This window comes from Lonchura striata, unplaced genomic scaffold (assembly GCF_046129695.1).
Source record: "Lonchura striata isolate bLonStr1 unplaced genomic scaffold, bLonStr1.mat Scaffold_90, whole genome shotgun sequence".
NCBI classification, from domain to species: Eukaryota; Metazoa; Chordata; class Aves; order Passeriformes; family Estrildidae; genus Lonchura; species Lonchura striata.
In genome coordinates this window covers 650,474-671,456 of record NW_027461189.1, presented here as the reverse complement: position 1 = coordinate 671,456, position 20,983 = coordinate 650,474, and positions in this window count along the sequence as shown.

Below are 20,983 nucleotides of genomic sequence, written 5' to 3'. Positions count from 1 at the left end.
ATGAAGGGTTGAGCCTGGAGCAGACAGTGTCTTTGATGAGCTCCAGAGGAGCTGAGCCCAGGGGCTGCTGGCCAAGGCCCAGGCCCAGTGAGCATTTCTCAGCTGGCAGGGCGGCCTGAGAAGGGGAGAGGGGAATGCACCAGACCAGGAACCATGGAACCAAGGGACCATTGTTACACTGTGGGGCCATGTGAGAAGAAGTGACCATTGGGACACTGTGAGTCCTCATGGATTCATGGACACCACTGTGACATTGCTGGGCCTCATGGAAGCAAGGGGACCCTAGTGATGCCATGTGCCTCAGTGGAATGCAGGCATCATTGTGACACTGTGAGGCCCCATCCAACCAAGGCTCCATTGGGACACTCCGAGACCCCATGGAAACAAAGCTCCAGGGTAACACAGAGAGGCTGCCTGTAATCAGTGCTCCATTGTGACCCTGTGGAGCCAAAGGAGAGCGTTGTGACACTGCAAAGCCCCATGGTCCATTGGTCCAAAGGTCCATTGTGACATTGCAGGACTCATGGAACAGAGGAGTCACATGACACTGTGGGGCCTGTGGAACCATGGAGAACATTGTGACACTGCAAGGCCTCAAGGAATCATTAGGACTGTTATATGTCTATAGGATAATTCGTGCAAATAAAATTGTCATCTATTTTATAGTTATGTGCTGTTAAATTATACTCTTATAAGACGTTTTTAAATTGCACAAGCCAGGAACAGTGATTGCAACACCATGTCAAAGCCACCTGGACGAGAGAGGGAGGACTTTATTTACAAGCGAAGGAAAGTATCCAGCCCAGAGAGGGATCGTGCATCAAGGTTGTCCGAGAAACACCCGGACCATAAATACACGATAAATATCCGAGACCGAGATAGTCAGAGCCATCAGGGAGGTACATCTCAAATCCGAATTCCGGGACTGCAAACACAGGTGTTCATCACTCTCCGGACATGTATTGTTCAACTTGCCACAGAGAAAAGAACTCCACATGAATACATGCACTCCAAAAAGGAAGAAAAGGGACTCTGGCTCAGGCATGGAAAATGGTATAAAAATGGGTCAGACAGGACGGTCGGTGTGAAGCATAGAGGACCCTCTGCTGCAGCTGTCAAACCTGTGTCTCACCCGGTGGCAATCCCGGGCTCCACACTGACTTTTTATTATAGTGGCTTTTTTCCATTTCTCTCAAAACTTATATTTGGTACACTTAATAACTTTTATTAAATTAATAACTAATAACTTGGAGCCTTTCATTTCTAACATGTTTATCACATTCAGTTTCTCATGATAAGCCTATCTACTTCTGCTAATTCTGAGGTGGGGAAATGAACTGTCATGATTCCCGCTTGCACTAGAGGATTGTGACACGGGCTGACTTTGTGATGCCAGAGTCTTCTGTGCCATCACAGCGCAACTGTATGACATCCCAGAGTGCTAGAGCAGCACTGGCTCTGTGACATCACAAGGGGGATTTGTGAGATCTCAGGGTGGGCTGTGACATCCCAGGAGGCAGTGTGACATCTCAGGGGCTCTGTGACCTTACTGGGGAGGTCACTTCAAGCCAGCTCCCACTCACAGTTCCTCCCAGAGAAGTCCAAAGCTGCTGGTGCACAGTGGCATCCCGTGTCCCTCTGGGTCCCCCTGCCCCTGGCGCTGCAGCCTCCTCCTGAGGATGTTCGAGGAGATCAAGCCCAGAGCCTGACACGGGGACAGGGGCTCAGGGCCGTCACAGTTGGAACAGGGAGACAGGGACCCCCTAGCAGCATCCCTGTGCCCCCAGGGCCAGAGCTTGGCCAGGGCTCCTTCACCCTCTTATGAAGGAGGGCTTGAGAGCACTTATAAAAATCCCCAGCAGGGGAGTAGCATAAAACAGCTTTAATATTAAGTGACAGCACCACAGAGTTCCTTGGCAAGAGTCACTCTGCTCCTGACTGGAAACTTCAGGCACAGCAAGGAAACAAAGCAACAACAAAACCAAACAAAATCCAGGCAATCAAACCAAAAAGGAGTCAAGAACTGTCCCGGTGTCTGTGTGTCTCTGTGTGTTTTTGTGTGAGTGTGTATGTTAATGTGTGTGTGTGTGTGTGACGAAAGGACAGTGAGGGCAAGGATAAAAGGAATACAGCCTAAAAGCTAAACAGAGCTGTGGAATAACACTTAACAATATTCAACTTCGCTTAGAACTTCTATTAAGCTTCACAAATTAGCAAAAGAACAACTCTTAGCAGCATTTAACTTTGCTTACAGCTTGTGACTTTGTCGCTATAAGACACGTGAAAGCACGACGCGAGCCACCTGCTATTTGCAAGGTAAAGCTAAAAGTTTATTCTCTGACTCCAACTTTTATACTTTCCCAAAGGTGACATTGGATTGGAGAGTGAATGGGCCACCTCTCCAAAGACATTGGACAAACCACTAGTACATCAAGTTTGTCCAGCCCCATAAAAGATTGTAAACAATATGTTGTTGACAGAAATTGTGTGGGAAGGTTCTCCAACAGAATGTAAACTCAGAAGGCTTTAGAAAATCTTAAGAATCAGGGTAACATGACTTAACCTTACTTCCAGGCCTGACTGGCTCAGCTATCCAAGGCATCCAAAGTCCTCAGGGAGCAGTATATCTGCCACATTTCCCTGAGCACAGGCACTCCTGTGTGCACACAGACACAAAGAGTCACTACAAGGCACCTGTGTGAAATTCCCCTGAGCAAAGGGAAATGTTCCCTGCGGAGGCTTTGGCATCTCCCCAGGAAATGAAGGGTTGAGCCTGGAGCAGACAGTGTCTGTGATGAGCTCCAGAGGAGCTGAGCCCAGGGGCTGCTGGCCAACGCCCTGGCCCAGTGAGCATTTCTCAGCTGGCAGGGCGGCCTGAGAAGGGGAGAGGGGAATGCACCAGACCAGGAACCATGGAACCAAGGGACCATTGTTACACTGTGGGGCCATGTGAGAAGAAGTGACCATTGGGACACTGTGGGGCCTTGTGAGACCAAGGGACCATTGGGACACTGTGGGACCATGTGAGATCAAGAGACCATTGGGACACTGTGAGTCCTCATGGATTCATGGACACCACTGTGACATTGCTGGGCCTCATGGAAGCAAGGGGACCCTGGTGACGCCGTGTGCCTCAGTGGAATGTAGGCATCATTGTGACACTGTGAGGCCCCATCCAACCAAGGCTCCATTGGGACACTGCGAGACCCCACGGAAACAAAGCTCCAGGGTAACACAGAGAGGCTGCCTGTAATCAGTGCTCCATTGTGACCCTGTGGAGCCAAAGGAGAGCGTTGTGACACTGCAAAGCCCCATGGTCCATTGGTCCAAAGGTCCATTGTGACATTGCAGGACTCATGGAACAGAGTAGTCACATGACACTGTGGGGCCTGTGGAACCATGGAGAACATTGTGACACTGCAAGGCCTCAAGGAATCATTAGGACTGTTATATGTCTATAGGATAATTGGTGCAAATAAAATTGTCGTCTCTTTTATAGTTATGTGCTGTTAAATTATACTCTTATAGGAAGTTTTTAAATCGCAGAAGCCAGCAACAGCGATTGCAACACCATGTCAAAGCCACCTGGACGAGAGAGGGAGGACTTTATTTACAAGCGAACGAAAGTGGCCAGCCCAGAGAGGGATCATGCATCAAGGTTGTCCGAGAAACACCCGGACGATAAATACACGATAAATATCCGAGACCGAGATAGTCAGAGCCATCAGGGAGGTACATCTCAAATCCGAATTCCGGGTCTGCAAAAACAGGTGTTCATCACTCTCCGGACATGTATTGTTCAACTTGCCACAGAGAAAAGAACTCCACATGAATACATGCACTTTGAAAAGGAAGAAAGGGGACTCTGGCTCAGGCAAGGAAAATCGTATAAAAATGGGTCAGACAGGACGGTCGGTGTGAAGCATAGAGGACCCTCTGCTGCAGCTGTCAAACCTGTGTCTCACCCGGTGGCAATCCCGGGCTCCACATTGACTTTTTTTTATAGTGTCTTTTTTTCATTTTTCTCAAAGTTTATATTTGGTACACTTAATAACTTTTATTAAATTAAAAATTAATAACTTGGAGCCTTGCATTTCTAACATGTTCATCACATTCAGTTTCTCATGATAAGCCTATCTACTTCTGCTAATTATGAGATGGGGAAAATGAACTGTCATGATTCCCGCTTGCACTAGAGGATTGTGACACGGGCTGACTTTGTGATGCCAGAGTCTTCTGTGCCATCACAGCGCAACTGTATGACATCCCAGAGTGCTAGAGCAGCACTGGCTCTGTGACATCACAAGGGGGATTTGTGAGATCTCAGGGTGGGCTGTGACATCCCAGGAGGCAGTGTGACATCTCAGGGGCTCTGTGACCTTACTGGGGAGGTCACTTCAAGCCAGCTCCCACTCACAGTTCCTCCCAGAGAAGTCCAAAGCTGCTGGTGCACAGTGGCATCCCGTGTCCCTCTGGGTCCCCCTGCCCCTGGCGCTGCAGCCTCCCCCTGAGGATGTTCGAGGAGATCAAGCCCAGAGCCTGACACGGGGACAGGGGCTCAGGGCCGTCACAGTTGGAACAGGGAGACAGGGACCCCCTAGCAGCATCCCTGTGCCCCCAGGGCCAGAGCTTGGCCAGGGCTCCTTCACCCTCTTATGAAGGAGGGCTTGAGAGCACTTTAAAAATCCCCAGCAGGGGAGTAGCATAAAAAAGCTTTAATATTAATTGACAGCACCACAGAGTTCCTTGGCAAGAGTCACTCTGCTCCTGACTGGACACTTCAGGCACACCAAGGAAACAAAGCAACAACAAAACCAAACAAAATCCAGGCAATCAAACCAAAAAGGAGTCAAGAACTGTCCCGGTGTCTGTGTGTCTCTGTGTGTTTGTGTGTGTGTGTGTGTGTGTGGGTGTGTGTGTGTGTGTGTGTGTGTGTGTGTGTGACGAAAGGACAGTGAGGGCAAGGATAAAAGGAATACAGCCTAAAAGCTAAACAGAGCTGTGGAATAACACTTAACAATATTCAACTTCGCTTAGAACTTCTATTAAGCTTCACAAATTAGCAAAAGAACAACTCTTAGCAGCATTTAACTTTGCTTACAGCTTGTGACTTTGTCGCTATAAGACACGTGAAAGCACGACGCGAGCCACCTGCTATTTGCAAGGTAAAGCTAAAAGTTTATTCTCTGACTCCAACTTTTATACTTTCCCAAAGGTGACATTGGATTGGAGAGTGAATGGGCCACCTCTCCAAAGACATTGGACAAACCACTAGTACATCAAGTTTGTCCAGCCCCATAAAAGATTGTAAACAATATGTTGTTGACAGAAATTGTGTGGGAAGGTTCTCCAACAGAATGTAAACTCAGAAGGCTTTAGAAAATCTTAAGAATCAGGGTGACATGACTTAACCTTACTTCCAGGCCTGACTGGCTCAGCTATCCAAGGCAATCAAAGCCCTCAGAGAGCAGCATTTCTGCCACATTTCCCTGAGCACAGGCACTCCTGTGTGCACACAGACACAAAGAGTCACTACAAGGCACCTGTGCAAAATTCCCCTGAGCAAAGGGAAATGTTCCCTGTGGAGGCTTTGGCATCTCCCCAGGGGATGAAGGGTTGAGCCTGGAGCAGACAGTGTCTTTGATGAGCTCCAGAGGAGCTGAGCCCAGGGGCTGCTGGCCAAGGCCCAGGCCCAGTGAGCATTTCTCAGCTGGCAGGGCGGCCTGAGAAGGGGAGAGGGGAATGCACCAGACCAGGAACCATGGAACCAAGGGACCATTGTTACACTGTGGGGCCATGTGAGAAGAAGTGACCATTGGGACACTGTGGGGCCTTGTGAGACCAAGGGACCATTGGGACACTGTGGGACCATGTGAGATCAAGAGACCATTGGGACACTGTGAGTCCTCATGGATTCATGGACACCACTGTGACATTGCTGGGCCTCATGGAAGCAAGGGGACCCTGGTGACGCCGTGTGCCTCAGTGGAATGTAGGCATCATTGTGACACTGTGAGGCCCCATCCAACCAAGGCTCCATTGGGACACTGCGAGACCCCACGGAAACAAAGCTCCAGGGTAACACAGAGAGGCTGCCTGTAATCAGTGCTCCATTGTGACCCTGTGGAGCCAAAGGAGAGCGTTGTGACACTGCAAAGCCCCATGGTCCATTGGTCCAAAGGTCCATTGTGACATTGCAGGACTCATGGAACAGAGGAGTCACATGACACTGTGGGGCCTGTGGAACCATGGAGAACATTGTGACACTGCAAGGCCTCAAGGAATCATTAGGACTGTTATATGTCTATAGGATAATTGGTGCAAATAAAATTGTCGTCTCTTTTATAGTTATGTGCTGTTAAATTATACTCTTATAGGAAGTTTTTAAATCGCAGAAGCCAGCAACAGCGATTGCAACACCATGTCAAAGCCACCTGGACGAGAGAGGGAGGACTTTATTTACAAGCGAACGAAAGTGGCCAGCCCAGAGAGGGATCATGCATCAAGGTTGTCCGAGAAACACCCGGACGATAAATACACGATAAATATCCGAGACCGAGATAGTCAGAGCCATCAGGGAGGTACATCTCAAATCCGAATTCCGGGTCTGCAAAAACAGGTGTTCATCACTCTCCGGACATGTATTGTTCAACTTGCCACAGAGAAAAGAACTCCACATGAATACATGCACTTTGAAAAGGAAGAAAGGGGACTCTGGCTCAGGCAAGGAAAATCGTATAAAAATGGGTCAGACAGGACGGTCGGTGTGAAGCATAGAGGACCCTCTGCTGCAGCTGTCAAACCTGTGTCTCACCCGGTGGCAATCCCGGGCTCCACATTGACTTTTTTTTATAGTGTCTTTTTTTCATTTTTCTCAAAGTTTATATTTGGTACACTTAATAACTTTTATTAAATTAAAAATTAATAACTTGGAGCCTTGCATTTCTAACATGTTCATCACATTCAGTTTCTCATGATAAGCCTATCTACTTCTGCTAATTATGAGATGGGGAAAATGAACTGTCATGATTCCCGCTTGCACTAGAGGATTGTGACACGGGCTGACTTTGTGATGCCAGAGTCTTCTGTGCCATCACAGCGCAACTGTATGACATCCCAGAGTGCTAGAGCAGCACTGGCTCTGTGACATCACAAGGGGGATTTGTGAGATCTCAGGGTGGGCTGTGACATCCCAGGAGGCAGTGTGACATCTCAGGGGCTCTGTGACCTTACTGGGGAGGTCACTTCAAGCCAGCTCCCACTCACAGTTCCTCCCAGAGAAGTCCAAAGCTGCTGGTGCACAGTGGCATCCCGTGTCCCTCTGGGTCCCCCTGCCCCTGGCGCTGCAGCCTCCCCCTGAGGATGTTCGAGGAGATCAAGCCCAGAGCCTGACACGGGGACAGGGGCTCAGGGCCGTCACAGTTGGAACAGGGAGACAGGGACCCCCTAGCAGCATCCCTGTGCCCCCAGGGCCAGAGCTTGGCCAGGGCTCCTTCACCCTCTTATGAAGGAGGGCTTGAGAGCACTTTAAAAATCCCCAGCAGGGGAGTAGCATAAAAAAGCTTTAATATTAATTGACAGCACCACAGAGTTCCTTGGCAAGAGTCACTCTGCTCCTGACTGGACACTTCAGGCACACCAAGGAAACAAAGCAACAACAAAACCAAACAAAATCCAGGCAATCAAACCAAAAAGGAGTCAAGAACTGTCCCGGTGTCTGTGTGTCTCTGTGTGTTTGTGTGTGTGTGTGTGTGTGTGGGTGTGTGTGTGTGTGTGTGTGTGTGTGTGTGTGACGAAAGGACAGTGAGGGCAAGGATAAAAGGAATACAGCCTAAAAGCTAAACAGAGCTGTGGAATAACACTTAACAATATTCAACTTCGCTTAGAACTTCTATTAAGCTTCACAAATTAGCAAAAGAACAACTCTTAGCAGCATTTAACTTTGCTTACAGCTTGTGACTTTGTCGCTATAAGACACGTGAAAGCACGACGCGAGCCACCTGCTATTTGCAAGGTAAAGCTAAAAGTTTATTCTCTGACTCCAACTTTTATACTTTCCCAAAGGTGACATTGGATTGGAGAGTGAATGGGCCACCTCTCCAAAGACATTGGACAAACCACTAGTACATCAAGTTTGTCCAGCCCCATAAAAGATTGTAAACAATATGTTGTTGACAGAAATTGTGTGGGAAGGTTCTCCAACAGAATGTAAACTCAGAAGGCTTTAGAAAATCTTAAGAATCAGGGTGACATGACTTAACCTTACTTCCAGGCCTGACTGGCTCAGCTATCCAAGGCAATCAAAGCCCTCAGAGAGCAGCATTTCTGCCACATTTCCCTGAGCACAGGCACTCCTGTGTGCACACAGACACAAAGAGTCACTACAAGGCACCTGTGCAAAATTCCCCTGAGCAAAGGGAAATGTTCCCTGTGGAGGCTTTGGCATCTCCCCAGGGGATGAAGGGTTGAGCCTGGAGCAGACAGTGTCTTTGATGAGCTCCAGAGGAGCTGAGCCCAGGGGCTGCTGGCCAAGGCCCAGGCCCAGTGAGCATTTCTCAGCTGGCAGGGCGGCCTGAGAAGGGGAGAGGGGAATGCACCAGACCAGGAACCATGGAACCAAGGGACCATTGTTACACTGTGGGGCCATGTGAGAAGAAGTGACCATTGGGACACTGTGGGGCCTTGTGAGACCAAGGGACCATTGGGACACTGTGGGACCATGTGAGATCAAGAGACCATTGGGACACTGTGAGTCCTCATGGATTCATGGACACCACTGTGACATTGCTGGGCCTCATGGAAGCAAGGGGACCCTGGTGACGCCGTGTGCCTCAGTGGAATGTAGGCATCATTGTGACACTGTGAGGCCCCATCCAACCAAGGCTCCATTGGGACACTGCGAGACCCCACGGAAACAAAGCTCCAGGGTAACACAGAGAGGCTGCCTGTAATCAGTGCTCCATTGTGACCCTGTGGAGCCAAAGGAGAGCGTTGTGACACTGCAAAGCCCCATGGTCCATTGGTCCAAAGGTCCATTGTGACATTGCAGGACTCATGGAACAGAGGAGTCACATGACACTGTGGGGCCTGTGGAACCATGGAGAACATTGTGACACTGCAAGGCCTCAAGGAATCATTAGGACTGTTATATGTCTATAGGATAATTCGTGCAAATAAAATTGTCGTCTCTTTTATAGTTATGTGCTGTTAAATTATACTCTTATAGGAAGTTTTTAAATCGCAGAAGCCAGCAACAGCGATTGCAACACCATGTCAAAGCCACCTGGACGAGAGAGGGAGGACTTTATTTACAAGTGAACGAAAGTGGCCAGCCCAGAGAGGGATCATGCATCAAGGTTGTCCGAGAAACACCCGGACGATAAATACACGATAAATATCCGAGACCGAGATAGTCAGAGCCATCAGGGAGGTACATCTCAAATCCGAATTCCGGGACTGCAAAAACAGGTGTTCATCACTCTCCGGACATGTATTGTTCAACTTGCCACAGAGAAAAGAACTCCACATGAATACATGCACTTTGAAAAGGAAGAAAGGGGACTCTGGCTCAGGCAAGGAAAATCGTATAAAAATGGGTCAGACAGGACGGTCGGTGTGAAGCATAGAGGACCCTCTGCTGCAGCTGTCAAACCTGTGTCTCACCCGGTGGCAATCCCGGGCTCCACATTGACTTTTTTTTATAGTGTCTTTTTTTCATTTTTCTCAAAGTTTATATTTGGTACACTTAATAACTTTTATTAAATTAAAAATTAATAACTTGGAGCCTTGCATTTCTAACATGTTCATCACATTCAGTTTCTCATGATAAGCCTATCTACTTCTGCTAATTCTGAGATGGGGAAAATGAACTGTCATGATTCCCGCTTGCACTAGAGGATTGTGACACGGGCTGACTTTGTGATGCCAGAGTCTTCTGTGCCATCACAGCGCAACTGTATGACATCCCAGAGTGCTAGAGCAGCACTGGCTCTGTGACATCACAAGGGGGATTTGTGAGATCTCAGGGTGGGCTGTGACATCCCAGGAGGCAGTGTGACATCTCAGGGGCTCTGTGACCTTACTGGGGAGGTCACTTCAAGCCAGCTCCCACTCACAGTTCCTCCCAGAGAAGTCCAAAGCTGCTGGTGCACAGTGGCATCCCGTGTCCCTCTGGGTCCCCCTGCCCCTGGCGCTGCAGCCTCCCCCTGAGGATGTTCGAGGAGATCAAGCCCAGAGCCTGACACGGGGACAGGGGCTCAGGGCCGTCACAGTTGGAACAGGGAGACAGGGACCCCCTAGCAGCATCCCTGTGCCCCCAGGGCCAGAGCTTGGCCAGGGCTCCTTCACCCTCTTATGAAGGAGGGCTTGAGAGCACTTTAAAAATCCCCAGCAGGGGAGTAGCATAAAACAGCTTTAATATTAAGTGACAGCACCACAGAGTTCCTTGGCAAGAGTCACTCTGCTCCTGACTGGACACTTCAGGCACACCAAGGAAACAAAGCAACAACAAAACCAAACAAAATCCAGGCAATCAAACCAAAAAGGAGTCAAGAACTGTCCCGGTGTCTGTGTGTCGCTGTGTGTTTGTGTGTGTGTGTGGGTGTGGGTGGGTGGGTGTGTGTGTGTGTGTGTGTGACGAAAGGACAGTGAGGGCAAGGATAAAAGGAATACAGCCTAAAAGCTAAACAGAGCTGTGGAATAACACTTAACAATATTCAACTTCGCTTAGAACTTCTATTAAGCTTCACAAATTAGCAAAAGAACAACTCTTAGCAGCATTTAACTTTGCTTACAGCTTGTGACTTTGTCGCTATAAGACACGTGAAAGCACGACGCGAGCCACCTGCTATTTGCAAGGTAAAGATAAAAGTTTATTCTCTGACTCAAACTTTTATACTTTCCCAAAGGTGACATTGGATTGGAGAGTGAATGGGCCACCTCTCCAAAGACATTGGACAAACCACTAGTACATCAAGTTTGTCCAGCCCCATAAAAGATTGTAAACAATATGTTGTTGACAGAAATTGTGTGGGAAGGTTCTCCAACAGAATGTAAACTCAGAAGGCTTTAGAAAATCTTAAGAATCAGGGTGACATGACTTAACCTTACTTCCAGGCCTGACTGGCTCAGCTATCCAAGGCAATCAAAGCCCTCAGAGAGCAGCATTTCTGCCACATTTCCCTGAGCACAGGCACTCCTGTGTGCACACAGACACAAAGAGTCACTACAAGGCACCTGTGCAAAATTCCCCTGAGCAAAGGGAAATGTTCCCTGTGGAGGCTTTGGCATCTCCCCAGGGGATGAAGGGTTGAGCCTGGAGCAGACAGTGTCTTTGATGAGCTCCAGAGGAGCTGAGCCCAGGGGCTGCTGGCCAAGGCCCAGGCCCAGTGAGCATTTCTCAGCTGGCAGGGCGGCCTGAGAAGGGGAGAGGGGAATGCACCAGACCAGGAACCATGGAACCAAGGGACCATTGTTACACTGTGGGGCCATGTGAGAAGAAGTGACCATTGGGACACTGTGAGTCCTCATGGATTCATGGACACCACTGTGACATTGCTGGGCCTCATGGAAGCAAGGGGACCCTAGTGATGCCATGTGCCTCAGTGGAATGCAGGCATCATTGTGACACTGTGAGGCCCCATCCAACCAAGGCTCCATTGGGACACTCCGAGACCCCATGGAAACAAAGCTCCAGGGTAACACAGAGAGGCTGCCTGTAATCAGTGCTCCATTGTGACCCTGTGGAGCCAAAGGAGAGCGTTGTGACACTGCAAAGCCCCATGGTCCATTGGTCCAAAGGTCCATTGTGACATTGCAGGACTCATGGAACAGAGGAGTCACATGACACTGTGGGGCCTGTGGAACCATGGAGAACATTGTGACACTGCAAGGCCTCAAGGAATCATTAGGACTGTTATATGTCTATAGGATAATTCGTGCAAATAAAATTGTCATCTATTTTATAGTTATGTGCTGTTAAATTATACTCTTATAAGAAGTTTTTAAATTGCACAAGCCAGGAACAGTGATTGCAACACCATGTCAAAGCCACCTGGACGAGAGAGGGAGGACTTTATTTACAAGCGAAGGAAAGTATCCAGCCCAGAGAGGGATCGTGCATCAAGGTTGTCCGAGAAACACCCGGACCATAAATACACGATAAATATCCGAGACCGAGATAGTCAGAGCCATCAGGGAGGTACATCTCAAATCCGAATTCCGGGACTGCAAACACAGGTGTTCATCACTCTCCGGACATGTATTGTTCAACTTGCCACAGAGAAAAGAACTCCACATGAATACATGCACTCCAAAAAGGAAGAAAAGGGACTCTGGCTCAGGCATGGAAAATGGTATAAAAATGGGTCAGACAGGACGGTCGGTGTGAAGCATAGAGGACCCTCTGCTGCAGCTGTCAAACCTGTGTCTCACCCGGTGGCAATCCCGGGCTCCACACTGACTTTTTATTATAGTGGCTTTTTTCCATTTCTCTCAAAACTTATATTTGGTACACTTAATAACTTTTATTAAATTAATAACTAATAACTTGGAGCCTTTCATTTCTAACATGTTTATCACATTCAGTTTCTCATGATAAGCCTATCTACTTCTGCTAATTCTGAGGTGGGGAAATGAACTGTCATGATTCCCGCTTGCACTAGAGGATTGTGACACGGGCTGACTTTGTGATGCCAGAGTCTTCTGTGCCATCACAGCGCAACTGTATGACATCCCAGAGTGCTAGAGCAGCACTGGCTCTGTGACATCACAAGGGGGATTTGTGAGATCTCAGGGTGGGCTGTGACATCCCAGGAGGCAGTGTGACATCTCAGGGGCTCTGTGACCTTACTGGGGAGGTCACTTCAAGCCAGCTCCCACTCACAGTTCCTCCCAGAGAAGTCCAAAGCTGCTGGTGCACAGTGGCATCCCGTGTCCCTCTGGGTCCCCCTGCCCCTGGCGCTGCAGCCTCCTCCTGAGGATGTTCGAGGAGATCAAGCCCAGAGCCTGACACGGGGACAGGGGCTCAGGGCCGTCACAGTTGGAACAGGGAGACAGGGAACCCCTAGCAGCATCCCTGTGCCCCCAGGGCCAGAGCTTGGCCAGGGCTCCTTCACCCTCTTATGAAGGAGGGCTTGAGAGCACTTATAAAAATCCCCAGCAGGGGAGTAGCATAAAACAGCTTTAATATTAAGTGACAGCACCACAGAGTTCCTTGGCAAGAGTCACTCTGCTCCTGACTGGAAACTTCAGGCACAGCAAGGAAACAAAGCAACAACAAAACCAAACAAAATCCAGGCAATCAAACCAAAAAGGAGTCAAGAACTGTCCCGGTGTCTGTGTGTCTCTGTGTGTTTTTGTGTGAGTGTGTATGTTAATGTGTGTGTGTGTGTGTGACGAAAGGACAGTGAGGGCAAGGATAAAAGGAATACAGCCTAAAAGCTAAACAGAGCTGTGGAATAACACTTAACAATATTCAACTTCGCTTAGAACTTCTATTAAGCTTCACAAATTAGCAAAAGAACAACTCTTAGCAGCATTTAACTTTGCTTACAGCTTGTGACTTTGTCGCTATAAGACACGTGAAAGCACGACGCGAGCCACCTGCTATTTGCAAGGTAAAGCTAAAAGTTTATTCTCTGACTCCAACTTTTATACTTTCCCAAAGGTGACATTGGATTGGAGAGTGAATGGGCCACCTCTCCAAAGACATTGGACAAACCACTAGTACATCAAGTTTGTCCAGCCCCATAAAAGATTGTAAACAATATGTTGTTGACAGAAATTGTGTGGGAAGGTTCTCCAACAGAATGTAAACTCAGAAGGCTTTAGAAAATCTTAAGAATCAGGGTAACATGACTTAACCTTACTTCCAGGCCTGACTGGCTCAGCTATCCAAGGCATCCAAAGTCCTCAGGGAGCAGTATATCTGCCACATTTCCCTGAGCACAGGCACTCCTGTGTGCACACAGACACAAAGAGTCACTACAAGGCACCTGTGTGAAATTCCCCTGAGCAAAGGGAAATGTTCCCTGCGGAGGCTTTGGCATCTCCCCAGGAAATGAAGGGTTGAGCCTGGAGCAGACAGTGTCTGTGATGAGCTCCAGAGGAGCTGAGCCCAGGGGCTGCTGGCCAACGCCCTGGCCCAGTGAGCATTTCTCAGCTGGCAGGGCGGCCTGAGAAGGGGAGAGGGGAATGCACCAGACCAGGAACCATGGAACCAAGGGACCATTGTTACACTGTGGGGCCATGTGAGAAGAAGTGACCATTGGGACACTGTGGGGCCTTGTGAGACCAAGGGACCATTGGGACACTGTGGGACCATGTGAGATCAAGAGACCATTGGGACACTGTGAGTCCTCATGGATTCATGGACACCACTGTGACATTGCTGGGCCTCATGGAAGCAAGGGGACCCTGGTGACGCCGTGTGCCTCAGTGGAATGTAGGCATCATTGTGACACTGTGAGGCCCCATCCAACCAAGGCTCCATTGGGACACTGCGAGACCCCACGGAAACAAAGCTCCAGGGTAACACAGAGAGGCTGCCTGTAATCAGTGCTCCATTGTGACCCTGTGGAGCCAAAGGAGAGCGTTGTGACACTGCAAAGCCCCATGGTCCATTGGTCCAAAGGTCCATTGTGACATTGCAGGACTCATGGAACAGAGTAGTCACATGACACTGTGGGGCCTGTGGAACCATGGAGAACATTGTGACACTGCAAGGCCTCAAGGAATCATTAGGACTGTTATATGTCTATAGGATAATTGGTGCAAATAAAATTGTCGTCTCTTTTATAGTTATGTGCTGTTAAATTATACTCTTATAGGAAGTTTTTAAATCGCAGAAGCCAGCAACAGCGATTGCAACACCATGTCAAAGCCACCTGGACGAGAGAGGGAGGACTTTATTTACAAGCGAACGAAAGTGGCCAGCCCAGAGAGGGATCATGCATCAAGGTTGTCCGAGAAACACCCGGACGATAAATACACGATAAATATCCGAGACCGAGGTAGTCAGAGCCATCAGGGAGGTACATCTCAAATCCGAATTCCGGGTCTGCAAAAACAGGTGTTCATCACTCTCCGGACATGTATTGTTCAACTTGCCACAGAGAAAAGAACTCCACATGAATACATGCACTTTGAAAAGGAAGAAAGGGGACTCTGGCTCAGGCAAGGAAAATCGTATAAAAATGGGTCAGACAGGACGGTCGGTGTGAAGCATAGAGGACCCTCTGCTGCAGCTGTCAAACCTGTGTCTCACCCGGTGGCAATCCCGGGCTCCACATTGACTTTTTTTTATAGTGTCTTTTTTTCATTTTTCTCAAAGTTTATATTTGGTACACTTAATAACTTTTATTAAATTAAAAATTAATAACTTGGAGCCTTGCATTTCTAACATGTTCATCACATTCAGTTTCTCATGATAAGCCTATCTACTTCTGCTAATTATGAGATGGGGAAAATGAACTGTCATGATTCCCGCTTGCACTAGAGGATTGTGACACGGGCTGACTTTGTGATGCCAGAGTCTTCTGTGCCATCACAGCGCAACTGTATGACATCCCAGAGTGCTAGAGCAGCACTGGCTCTGTGACATCACAAGGGGGATTTGTGAGATCTCAGGGTGGGCTGTGACATCCCAGGAGGCAGTGTGACATCTCAGGGGCTCTGTGACCTTACTGGGGAGGTCACTTCAAGCCAGCTCCCACTCACAGTTCCTCCCAGAGAAGTCCAAAGCTGCTGGTGCACAGTGGCATCCCGTGTCCCTCTGGGTCCCCCTGCCCCTGGCGCTGCAGCCTCCCCCTGAGGATGTTCGAGGAGATCAAGCCCAGAGCCTGACACGGGGACAGGGGCTCAGGGCCGTCACAGTTGGAACAGGGAGACAGGGACCCCCTAGCAGCATCCCTGTGCCCCCAGGGCCAGAGCTTGGCCAGGGCTCCTTCACCCTCTTATGAAGGAGGGCTTGAGAGCACTTTAAAAATCCCCAGCAGGGGAGTAGCATAAAAAAGCTTTAATATTAATTGACAGCACCACAGAGTTCCTTGGCAAGAGTCACTCTGCTCCTGACTGGACACTTCAGGCACACCAAGGAAACAAAGCAACAACAAAACCAAACAAAATCCAGGCAATCAAACCAAAAAGGAGTCAAGAACTGTCCCGGTGTCTGTGTGTCTCTGTGTGTTTGTGTGTGGGTGTGTGTGTGTGGGTGTGTGTGTGTGTGTGTGTGTGTGTGTGTGTGACGAAAGGACAGTGAGGGCAAGGATAAAAGGAATACAGCCTAAAAGCTAAACAGAGCTGTGGAATAACACTTAACAATATTCAACTTCGCTTAGAACTTCTATTAAGCTTCACAAATTAGCAAAAGAACAACTCTTAGCAGCATTTAACTTTGCTTACAGCTTGTGACTTTGTCGCTATAAGACACGTGAAAGCACGACGCGAGCCACCTGCTATTTGCAAGGTAAAGCTAAAAGTTTATTCTCTGACTCCAACTTTTATACTTTCCCAAAGGTGACATTGGATTGGAGAGTGAATGGGCCACCTCTCCAAAGACATTGGACAAACCACTAGTACATCAAGTTTGTCCAGCCCCATAAAAGATTGTAAACAATATGTTGTTGACAGAAATTGTGTGGGAAGGTTCTCCAACAGAATGTAAACTCAGAAGGCTTTAGAAAATCTTAAGAATCAGGGTGACATGACTTAACCTTACTTCCAGGCCTGACTGGCTCAGCTATCCAAGGCAATCAAAGCCCTCAGAGAGCAGCATTTCTGCCACATTTCCCTGAGCACAGGCACTCCTGTGTGCACACAGACACAAAGAGTCACTACAAGGCACCTGTGCAAAATTCCCCTGAGCAAAGGGAAATGTTCCCTGTGGAGGCTTTGGCATCTCCCCAGGGGATGAAGGGTTGAGCCTGGAGCAGACAGTGTCTTTGATGAGCTCCAGAGGAGCTGAGCCCAGGGGCTGCTGGCCAAGGCCCAGGCCCAGTGAGCATTTCTCAGCTGGCAGGGCGGCCTGAGAAGGGGAGAGGGGAATGCACCAGACCAGGAACCATGGAACCAAGGGACCATTGTTACACTGTGGGGCCATGTGAGAAGAAGTGACCATTGGGACACTGTGGGGCCTTGTGAGACCAAGGGACCATTGGGACACTGTGGGACCATGTGAGATCAAGAGACCATTGGGATACTGTGAGTCCTCATGGATTCATGGACACCACTGTGACATTGCTGGGCCTCATGGAAGCAAGGGGACCCTAGTGACGCCGTGTGCCTCAGTGGAATGTAGGCATCATTGTGACACTGTGAGGCCCCATCCAACCAAGGCTCCATTGGGACACTGCGAGACCCCACGGAAACAAAGCTCCAGGGTAACACAGAGAGGCTGCCTGTAATCAGTGCTCCATTGTGACCCTGTGGAGCCAAAGGAGAGCGTTGTGACACTGCAAAGCCCCATGGTCCATTGGTCCAAAGGTCCATTGTGACATTGCAGGACTCATGGAACAGAGGAGTCACATGACACTGTGGGGCCTGTGGAACCATGGAGAACATTGTGACACTGCAAGGCCTCAAGGAATCATTAGGACTGTTATATGTCTATAGGATAATTCGTGCAAATAAAATTGTCGTCTCTTTTATAGTTATGTGCTGTTAAATTATACTCTTATAGGAAGTTTTTAAATCGCACAAGCCAGCAACTGCGACTGCAACACCATGTCAAAGCCACCTGGACGAGAGAGGGAGGACTTTATTTACAAGCGAACGAAAGTGGCCAGCCCAGAGAGGGATCATGCATCAAGGCTGTCCGAGAAACACCCGGACGATAAATACACGATAAATATCCGAGACCGAGATAGTCAGAGCCATCAGGGAGGTACATCTCAAATCCGAATTCCGGGACTGCAAACACAGGTGTTCATCACTCTCCGGACACGTATTGTTCAACTTGCCACAGAGAAAAGAACTCCACATGAATACGTGCACTTTGAAAAGGAAGAAAGGGGACTCTGGCTCAGGCAAGGAAAATCGTATAAAAATGGGTCAGACAGGACGGTCGGTGTGAAGCATAGAGGACCCTCTGCTGCAGCTGTCAAACCTGTGTCTCACCCGGTGGCAATCCCGGGCTCCACATTGACTTTTTTTTATAGTGTCTTTTTTTCATTTTTCTCAAAGTTTATATTTGGTACACTTAATAACTTTTATTAAATTAAAAATTAATAACTTGGAGCCTTGCATTTCTAACATGTTCATCACATTCAGTTTCTCATGATAAGCCTATCTACTTCTGCTAATTCTGAGATGGGGAAAATGAACTGTCATGATTCCCGCTTGCACTAGAGGATTGTGACACGGGCTGACTTTGTGATGCCAGAGTCTTCTGTGCCATCACAGCGCAACTGTATGACATCCCAGAGTGCTAGAGCAGCACTGGCTCTGTGACATCACAAGGGGGATTTGTGAGATCTCAGGGTGGGCTGTGACATCCCAGGAGGCAGTGTGACATCTCAGGGGCTCTGTGACCTTACTGGGGAGGTCACTTCAAGCCAGCTTCCACTCACAGTTCCTCCCAGAGAAGTCCAAAGCTGCTGGTGCACAGTGGCATCCCGTGTCCCTCTGGGTCCCCCTGCCCCTGGCGCTGCAGCCTCCCCCTGAGGATGTTCGAGGAGATCAAGCCCAGAGCCTGACACGGGGACAGGGGCTCAGGGCCGTCACAGTTGGAACAGGGAGACAGGGACCCCCTAGCAGCATCCCTGTGCCCCCAGGGCCAGAGCTTGGCCAGGGCTCCTTCACCCTCTTATGAAGGAGGGCTTGAGAGCACTTATAAAAATCCCCAGCAGGGGAGTAGCATAAAACAGCTTTAATATTAAGTGACAGCACCACAGAGTTCCTTGGCAAGAGTCACTCTGCTCCTGACTGGACACTTCAGGCACAGCAAGGAAACAAAGCAACAACAAAACCAAACAAAATCCAGGCAATCAAACCAAAAAGGAGTCAAGAACTGTCCCGGTGTCTGTGTGTCTCTGTGTGTTTGTGTGTGTGTGTGTGTGTGTGGGTGTGTGTGTGTGTGTGTGTGTGTGTGTGTGTGTGACGAAAGGACAGTGAGGGCAAGGATAAAAGGAATACAGCCTAAAAGCTAAACAGAGCTGTGGAATAACACTTAACAATATTCAACTTCGCTTAGAACTTCTATTAAGCTTCACAAATTAGCAAAAGAACAACTCTTAGCAGCATTTAACTTTGCTTACAGCTTGTGACTTTGTCGCTATAAGACACGTGAAAGCACGACGCGAGCCACCTGCTATTTTCAAGGTAAAGAGAAAAGTTTATTCTCTGACTCCAACTTTTATACTTTCCCAAAGGTGACATTGGATTGGAGAGTGAATGGACCACCTGTCCAAAGACATTGGACAAAGCACTAGTACATCAAGTTTGTCCAGCCCCATAAAAGATTGTAAACAATATGTTGTTGACAGAAAATGTGTGGGAAGGTTCTCCAACAGAATGGAAACTCAGAAGGCTTTAGAAAATCTTAAGAATCAGGGTGACATGACTTAACCTTACTTCCAGGCCTGACTGGCTCAGCTATCCAAGGCAATCAAAGCCCTCAGAGAGCAGCATTTCTGCCACATTTCCCTGAGCACAGGCACTCCTGTGTGCACACAGACACAAAGAGTCACTACAAGGCACCTGTGAGAAATTCCCCTGAGCAAAGGGAAATGTTCCCTGTGGAGGCTTTGGCATCTCCCCAGGGGATGAAGGGTTGAGCCTGGAGCAGACAGTGTCTGTGATGAGCTCCAGAGGAGCTGAGCCCAGGGGCTACTGGCCAAGGCCCTGGCCCAGTGAGCATTTCTCAGCTGGCAGGGTGGCCTGAGAAGGGGAAAGGGGAATGCACCAGACCAGGAACCATGGAACCAAGGGACCATTGTTACACTGTGGGGCCATGTGAGAAGAAGTGACCATTGGGACACTGTGGGACCATGTGAGATCAAGAGACCATTGGGATACTGTGAGTCCTCATGGATTCATGGACACCACTGTGACATTGCTGGGCCTCATGGAAGCAAGGGGACCCTGGTGACGCCGTGTGCCTCAGTGGAATGTAGGCATCATTGTGACACTGTGAGGCCCCATCCAACCAAGGCTCCATTGGGACACTGCGAGACCCCACGGAAACAAAGCTCCAGGGTAACACAGAGAGGCTGCCTGTAATCAGTGCTCCATTGTGACCCTGTGGAGCCAAAGGAGAGCGTTGTGACACTGCAAAGCCCCATGGTCCATTGGTCCAAAGGTCCATTGTGACATTGCAGGACTCATGGAACAGAGGAGTCACATGACACTGTGGGGCCTGTGGAACCATGGAGAACATTGTGACACTGCAAGGCCTCAAGGAATCATTAGGACTGTTATATGTCTATAGGATAATTCGTGCAAATAAAATTGTCGTCTCTTTTATAGTTATGTGCTGTTAAATTATACTCTTATAGGAAGTTTTTAAATCGCACAAGCCAGCAACAGCGATTGCAACACCATGTCAAAGCCACCTGGACGAGAGAGGGAGGACTTTATTTACAAGCGAACGAAAGTGGCCAGCCCAGAGAGGGATCATGCATCAAGGTTGTCCGAGAAACACCCGGACGATAAATACACGATAAATATCCGAGACCGAGATAGTCAGAGCCATCAGGGAGGTACATCTCAAATCCGAATTCCGGGACTGCAAACACAGGTGTTCATCACTCTCCGGACACGTATTGTTCAACTTGCCACAGAGAAAAGAACTCCACATGAATACGTGCACTTTGAAAAGGAAGAAAGGGGACTCTGGCTCAGGCAAGGAAAATCGTATAAAAATGGGTCAGACAGGACGGTCGGTGTGAAGCATAGAGGACCCTCTGCTGCAGCTGTCAAACCTGTGTCTCACCCGGTGGCAATCCCGGGCTCCACATTGACTTTTTTTTATAGTGTCTTTTTTTCA